The 9,108-nt window shown below is 35.6% G+C and overlaps 1 pseudogene; it reads left to right on the top strand.

Annotated features, from left to right (window-relative positions):
* Positions 1-1,219: 1,219 nt before the first annotated feature.
* Positions 1,220-6,289, top strand: LOC139851801 (protein DETOXIFICATION 40-like; annotated as a pseudogene).
* The last annotated feature ends 2,819 nt before the right edge of the window (positions 6,290-9,108 follow it).

The following is a 9,108-nucleotide window of genomic DNA, read 5'->3' as shown; positions in this document are numbered from 1 at the left end:
TACCTTCGGGGAACTACTGATTTATAATTATTTTATTCTAACAACTCGAAACAAGATTTGTTTGGTTATACAGATGCAGATTATTTATCCGATCTACATAAAGCTAAATCTCAAACTGGATATGTATTCCTAAATGGAGGCACCGCAATATCATGACGTTCTCAAAACAAACACTTGTTGCAACATCATCAAATCATGCCGAAGTGATTGCATTACATGAAGCTACTCGGGAATGATTTTAGTTAAGATCAATGATACAAATCATTATTGATTCTTGTGGACTAGAACGCTATAAAAGCGTAACAACTATCTATGAAGATAATACAGCTTACATAATACAAATGAAAGAAGAGTATCAAAAATGACAGAACAAAACATAAATGCTGACGAGGCGCTAAAGCTATAAACGGTCTTAACGGTCATAAGTTTGATGGAAAAGAATGGTATATTGGTAAGGCTCAGAAAAGACTACAAGGGAATAGGAATTGAAACAAGGGTTTGAGCAAATCATGAAGGAGACTGTAGACAAATCACAGGGGCTAAACTTGTACATAAAAGATTTAGATGATACAGTTTCAGATGAAAACCTCAGATTCTTCTCATATACTCAAGATCTCGTAAAAGACAACCAGATTAAAATGAGATACGTTCAATCAACAACTCTGCTGATCTTTATACCAAAGCAATGTCAACTGCTATTTTCAGAACACACGTTCATAATATTGGCATGAGGCATGTTCAGAAGATGTAACAATTCAGGCGTTGCCTACTTGAGGGGGAGTCAACTCTATGCTGCACTCTTTTTCCCTTAGCTAAAGTTTTATCCCAATGGGTTTTCTTTAACAAGGTTTTTAACGAGGCAGTACTAGTTATTCTCTACTAAAATTGTCATCCAAGGGGGAGTGTTATAAAATATCTAGACTGTGTTATAAAATATCTAGATTGGATGTTAATTTTATTATTATTATATTTCTTGCATAGTAATATTTTATACTATAAATAGACATGTATGGTAACCATTTAAGGTGCACCATTTCTCTTGAAATATCAATATCAATATTTCTTCTCTCCTTCTTCTCTCTTTTTCTCTCTTTGTTCTTATAACCATTAAAGGTAGTTATAAGCCTACTGAATTATAACAGAAACAATTATATTTTCCTCTATAAAGAGACAAGAAAAACCAGCCAGCCAACCATCCATCCATTTTTACATGAACAAAATGGAGTCCCAATCAAATGAACAACTACACTATCCTCTTATACAACCAAATCAAAACTACACAACTTCATCATCTCTAGTGGATCATGGCAGTAGTGTGGAGCTCGAGAGAGTACTTTCGGACACCAATACACCAAAGATGAGGCGGTTTGTGATGGCCTCGAAAATTGAACTTAATCTACTATACAAGTTGGCTGCACCCGCAGTGATGGTGTACTTGATCAATAACGCCATGTCACAGTCTACCCGAATCTTTTCCGGTCATCTTGGAAACATGGAACTCGCGGCTGCATCCCTCGGTAACCAAGGGATTCAACTCTTTGCCTATGGCCTCATGGTTTGTTTTCTTAATCTTGTCCATTATTGTTGTGATTTTTATACAAAATAAATAAAATGATCATGATAAATGTGCACACGACAAATTAATATTTTGACTACATTAAACGTGCACTGTCATTTTAGATCGGAAAAAGGCAAATATAAACGTGCACTGTCATATAGTAACGTATTATATTAACACTTTTTTTGGGTGTTTGGTCTAAGGGTAAAGTTGTCAGATATCATATTTTGTAGTTGCATACAAACCGATCACTCTCTAATGTGTACACCTCCAAATCAATAATTGCATTACGACGATTTATAATGAATCTAATGGAATGATATACGTACTGTAATGTATATGGTTTTGTACTTTTGCCAAGTTAGCCGTGAAATCTTAGGTAAGCAAATTTGGCTAGAAAGCAAATAATTTAGTATGTCAACGTCTCTTGATATATATATCTTCTACATTTTAAAATATGAACTGATACCAAAGGCCAGTGGTGGGTTAAGAATTTTTACAATGGGGACAAAACGTTAAAAAAAAGGTTTAAGATGGTGAATTTGAACATATACATACTCTGAAAAAGATTTCCCCCATATGGGCGGCTGACCCGGTCTAGCAGTGTTAGAGAAATCCGGCTACTAATTAATATGTTGTACGTGGATTCAGGCCAAAGTAACCACTTGAGCATGGTCCAGTGGCTACCGAGTTCCCAATGAGACAGGAGATCCAGGTTCAAATTTTGGTAACACCTAAGATCGAATTAATTGGGCTCTTGACTAGGGGGGTGCCAATGTGCACATTTCACTCGGTTACGGGTCTCGTCGCTCGGGGCTCGTCACCCAGAGGTTTTACTAGCTAGTGGGGATTTAATGTATTTGTCGCTATGGAGGTTTCCTCTGCGAACCCAAAAATTCAGGCCAGAGTATGAAAACGTTTTAGTTATAGTGGTTTCCATCCTCTACGAAATTGTTATAATGATTTTATATGTATGTGATGTGATTATAGCTTGGAATGGGTAGCGCGGTGGAGACGCTATGTGGACAAGCGTTTGGAGCACATAAATATGATATGCTTGGAGTATACCTTTAAAGATCCACTATCGTCCTCTTAATAACAGCCATCCCGATCACTATAATTTATGTATTTTCTAAGCCGATTTTAATTCTATTAGGACAATCGCCATCAATGGCATCTGCGGCATCTTTATTTGTCTATGGTCTAATTCCTCAAATTTTCGCATATGCCATAAATTTTCCTATACAAAAGTTTCTTTAGTCACAAAGTATTGTGGCGCCAAGCGCCTATATTTCAGCCGGAACCTTAGTTGTGCATCTGATTCTTTCTTGGATCATGGTGTACAAGTTAGGATTGGGGTTGCTCGGTGCATCATCAACCCTAAGTTTGTCTTGGTGGATCATAGTAGTGGGTCAATTTGTTTACATCTTGATGAGTGATAGATGTAAGTCCACGTGGACCGGGTTCAACATGAAGGCGTTTGGTGGTATATGGGAATTTGTGAAATTGTCGAGTGGGTCCGCCGTTATGTTGTGTTTGGAAACGTGGTATTTTCAGATACTCGTGTTAATTACGGGGATGCTTGACAACCCCGAGCTGGCATTGGATGCCCTCTCAGTTTGGTAAGTCTCATTGATTTATATTATTGTATCACATTTAATTTGTGTTGTTAAATGACGTTTTCTAGCCGATTTTGTAATGGCTCGAAACATAAGTTTTGGATTAGCATATACTGAGTAGGGATGGCATCGGGCCGGGTTTGAGCCGGTTTTAGGTAATCCCAGTCCCAAACCCGATTAAGAAACCATGTCCCAAACCCGGTCCCATACCCAGCGGGTCCCATTTACTTACTAACTATCGGGTTTCGGGTTTCCCCACGGGTATTCGGGGTACCCATTTACTTATTAACTATTGGGTAAAGATGTTGTCCGACGAGTGTCCGAGTCTTCATTTATAAAAAATATAGATACATTATATATATATATATATATATATATATATATATATATATATATATATATATATGTATATATATATATATATAATTTTATAATTTGAAAGAGTACAGTATATTCCATGCCAAGCACTTTATGGCCATAAAATCCCATCCGAGTTTATCATACAACAACAAATACAACATAACAGCTGCATATGGAATACTTAAATAAAATAAATAGAAACACAGACAACTCATGGCATATGTAATGAAGCTGAGAAACAGGACCTGAGTTGGTGAGAGCTCAACATACAACCCAACTGAGTGACTAAACCATCTATCTACATAATATATATATATATATATATATATATATATATATATATATATATATATATATATATATATATGATCAATTATTGAAATTTAAATGAGTCTCTTTTCGGGTATACGGGCCGGGTAACCGGGTTTGTATTTAAAACCATACCCGAACCTAAACCCGGATAAAATTTTAATACCATCCCCAAACCCGGCCCGCGGACCCGCCAACCCGGACCGAACCCGGCCCAAAAATATCGGGTTTCGGGTTTCCCGTCGGGTACGGGTCTTTTTGCCATCCCTAATACTGAGTGGACCAAAGGTTTGAATCTGTGACAAAGTACTCAGCGTTCACCTACTCGGACCACATACCTTTATTACGAGAGTGACTCCTTAGCTACATATATAAATTTGCGGTCCAAAAGGACCATTTACTGTAGTTAATGAAGCAAAGGTAAACATGATTCATAAATATTGGAGTACCTAATATTTTGTTTTCTGACAAATTAATGCAGCTCGGGTGTCAATGGACTAGTATTCATGGTCTCAGTTGGGTTCAATGCAGCTGCCAGGTTAATAAATCCATAAATAATTATAACTAGTTTTTTGGCCCGCGCTTTCGCTGCGGGTTGGTTTCGAAAAAAAAAAAAGGTACTGTAGCTACAATAGCGGGTATTCAGGTCGGGTTGGTGGAGCGGGTCAGGGGATCCGGATGGTATAGGGTTGATGGTTTGGGGGTAATCATGTTTTGAAAAAAAAAAAAAGTTACTATTAACACATGGTGTCAACCAATCAAATGGTGACACCATTTACCACAATTAAATATATGTATAATTATACAAAGATTATGTCGTGTAGGTTACATGACATAATCTTTGTATAATTATAATTATTTATGAATTTATTATAATCAATCTTATTCTTATCATATACGTTATAATTATATGGTTTTGCTAACGTATGTCATGGGTGCATACTTTAAGCTGCATTTAATGAACTCATAATTTTCATAAATATCAAAATTTGTAATTAATGTAAACACAGAAATGGGAAATTATAAGATTAAATTAATGAGTATTAAATTCAGATAATGCTATCTAAGGAAATTTTGTATTCATTAAAATCACCTTAACGTATGACCCGTAACATACGTTAGAATATAATATACTCCGTATGAAACAAAATTTCACGAAAAAATGAAAGCTTGTAAGATACAAAAAATAGAGCAAACTAGACTACAAAGTACTCTGTCCAAAAGCTCAAACCCATTACAAGCCCATGAAAATAAATACAAACAAATTAATGTAGCAAATGATTCAAGTTCAGTTTTAAAATGAAAATAAATGATGTTAATCAATTAAATGATCGATAGTTTCATAATCATGGTAAGGTTAACAATAGTCACTAGGGGCATGTATCGTATTCATTTCATATTTTTTTAGTATTGCTCGTAATATATACGGAGTAGAATTTATAAATCTAACCCAAAACCAAACGTACGATATAAAGAAATTACTGAAGAGACAATTTCAAAAATAGTGTTCGGGTTGGAAATGAGCTAGGAGCAGGACACCCAAAAGCTGCAGCCTTTTCAGTATTAACAGTGACTAGTGTCTCATTTATGATCGCCCTAGTTGAAGCGATGATCATTTTGTCAGTGCGAGACGTTCTTAGCTACGCATTTACTGGCGGTGAAACCGTTACGAATGCAGTATCTGATCTATGTCCATTACTCGCTGTTACCATAATTCTCAATGGTATACAACCCATCTTATCAGGTATCACCAGCTAAGCTAGCTTCTCGTAAACTTACACAAGTTTAGTCAAATTATTCATATTGACATGATGAATTGATCAAAGGTGTGGCTGTTGGGTGCGGGTGGCAAGCGTACGTAGCGTATGTGAATGTCGGATGCTATTACGTTGTAGGCATTCCTCTTGGATTTCTTCTCGGCTTTTATTTCAACTTTGGAGTCAATGTAACGTTTACACATTGATAACTAACTTCTACAATATGTGTGTACTTTTCTTAAAGGCAAACTCACTCACTTTGCACAAATTTTTACACGAATATATAAAAACTATCCACCCTGGACTTGAACTCACAACCTCTTAGTTGAAAAAGTTATCTCGATCTATTTAGCGAATGGCCAATTTATATTTATGAAAAACAAGCATTGTCTATTCAATTAGAATGCTCTCAAAAGATGCATGGTATTTGTTTTTTTTAGGGAATATGGTCAGGAATGATTGGAGGAACCGGTATGCAAACTGTCATTTTAGTTTGGTCGACATTTCGTACAGACTGGAATAAAGAGGTAATTTGAAATACTAAACACCCAGTATTACAAACTTATTGATGTTAAAAAAAACAGAGCTCACACATTTGGTGGGAATTTGTTAAAATTCAGGTAGAAAAAGCTGACAAAAGACTGGATAAATGGAAAGCAGACAAAGAAACTGTTATAAAGGAATGAAAGAAGTTCAAAGTCAACGCCCAACTATTTAACGAATCATTTGGATTAAAACAATGGTTCTTCATTCTCATAGATGTTGTAGATCTTGTGATGATTATTCTAACTAAATATGAAAACACAAATAATCTAGTATATATATAATATAATTTGTAAAAAATATTATTGAGTGTAGACGATTATTGGACGAATCTTAGGTCGCATGGATCGTATCTAGAGGCCGAAAACACTAGAGACGACTTAAACCGAGATTTTGGGTCGTGTTGGGTTCGTATCGGTCAAACCTAGAGGTGAATCTAGATTAGAACGAAGCCTAAACGATTAATTTCGGTGGTAAATGGTGTTAGGGATCGAAAGGGACGAAAACCAGTCGACTAGGGTTAATGGAATGTGTAACCTCACAAAGAAGGCTTTAACCCGTATATATACTGCATATCAGACACAGTCGGTCGACTGAGTCACTCAGTCGGTCAACGGAGTCACACAGTCAGTCGAGTGTGTGAACACACTCGGTCAATTGAGTATGCAGTTTAACATATTGAATATTTTATAATTAAGCACACAAAAACACGAATGTAATCAATAGTCACACAATAAAGTCATTACATAGTTGAATGTATTAAATCGATAACATAAACTACGGCTGGGGATTCATGCACCAACAAACTCCCCCTAAGACCTAGCCATATTATACAAATTCAACTATAAATCAGTAAAAGGATCAGTCACCCAATTCTTCAAATAACAGAGTTTCACAACTCTGCAATACTGTTCAGCCTGCACACGATTTTCTGGGCGATAGAGCATCTTGTTGTAGTATAGGGTAAATATGTCTTCTTTACAGCAATTTCTCAACCAGATCGGATCGAGAACCCTAATATTATCTTTGACATCTCCTCCATCCTTATCTAACACAATAACCGCTTCCTCTGAGTGTTCGTCATAATACCACCAACGAAAACGAGGGCTGAAGTGCTGCGGCATTTTCCTCAACGGAACCTTTCGCATATACTTCACAGGTTGATATTTAACTATCTTCCTTCTGATGCCCGTTTTCTTGTTCGTCCTGTAAGAGATCTTTGGAAATTGGGGTCGGAAATCTATGAAATTAGGCAACCTATATGATCTTCTTATCTTACGAACCAAAAGGTCAGGAATACCAACATAATCCAGATATAGCATCTTGAGCCTAGCAACCTGCGTAAATTCAAAATATGGTAATGAAGTGAACTCGTGTGCATATTTGATGTAATCCACTCCGTGTTCTTTCTTGATCGCGTAGATATCAAACTCTTTGATGTAAGCCCAAGCAATAATCTTTCCTTTAGCACGCAAACTCTCGCAGTGCTCAATAAACTTCAAAAATTGAGGCTCCACCTCAGGTTTCATCACATACTTTCGAATTCTCATTGATATCTTCCAATCCTCTTCCAAAACCTCTACCTTTTCTTTATTAATCTTCACCTGCAAAAACCCTTCCGGCAACACACTTTCTTGCTCTTTCTGTTCTTTCTCCTTGCATTTTCTATTCAAAATCTCATCATTCATTTTAAAATAATCAGCAAAAGTTGGAAGATCATCATCAGTAAAACCTTCATTACGTGGATACGGCTCTGTCGGCTCATCCTCAATTATTACCTCATCAAAACTGTTATCTCTCTCATCAACAACATCAGAATCACTTAAATTCTCATCAAACTTATGAGCCCCTGAAGTCGAGGCTTTTGATGCAGCGTCAGCAGATTCCTTAGCTTCTCGCTCTAGACGCTTCATCAATTCCTGTTAAGTCTCGGTTAGATTCGGTGGGATCTCCCCTTCTTCTAAATCATTATAAACAGTAGAATGATTAAGTCGATCCTTGTCACACCCCCAAATAGGGCCTAGGGTATTTGTGACTAATTATATCAAATCACAGTTGTATAAATGATGTCGTACGAGGTGTATATAAAATAGCTTATATTTTACTAGGAAAAACTATTAAATACGATACAATTTTACACAAGATATTTATTTATTTATAGAATGGATATACTTAAACCTTGCTACAACACTTATAGGCAGTGTACCTAATCGTACAGTAGTGTAGTTTTTAGTAAGTCCGGTTCGTTCCACAGGGAAATCTTTAAACAAAGCTCAACGCTATATTAGTTTACTTTTATAAAAATACAAACATATATATAAGTAATATTATTATTATAAAGGGGGGTTTTTACCGTTTAATGACCGGTTTGTCGATTTTAAAACTTTAGTCGCAGTTAAAACCTAATGTAAAATATAAAATAAATACAAGACTTAAATTAAAGCGTAAAGTAAATAACGATAATGAAATTGCAAATAATAAAAGTGCGATAAAATAAACTTGCGATAATTAAAAAGTACGATAATTAAAAGTGCAATTAAATAACAATAAATAAAAGTGCGATAATTAGAAGTGCAATTAAATATAAAATAAAGGAAATTAAATATGAAATAAAAGAATTATGCTTATTTAAACTTCCGTAATCATGATGTTTGACGTGTTAATTTTAGTTTTATGCCCATGGGTTAATTGTCCTTTGTCCTGGATTATTTAATATGTCCGTCTGGTTTTTGTCCATAACAGTCCATCAGTCATAATTATAAAGTGCGAGTGTCCTCATCAAATTATTCTTATACCCGAAGTTAAATATTCCAACTAATTGGGGATTCGAATTGTAACAAGGTTTTAATACTTTGTTTAATGAATACACCAGGTTATCGACTGCGTGTAAACCAAGGTTTTACTACTTTGTTAACAATTACACCAATTACCCTTGAATGTAATTTCACCCCTGTTTTAATTA

Source organism: Rutidosis leptorrhynchoides, chromosome 6, assembly GCF_046630445.1.
Source record: "Rutidosis leptorrhynchoides isolate AG116_Rl617_1_P2 chromosome 6, CSIRO_AGI_Rlap_v1, whole genome shotgun sequence".
Lineage (NCBI taxonomy): Eukaryota > Viridiplantae > Streptophyta > Magnoliopsida > Asterales > Asteraceae > Rutidosis > Rutidosis leptorrhynchoides.
This window is presented reverse-complemented; position numbering and strand designations above follow the sequence as displayed.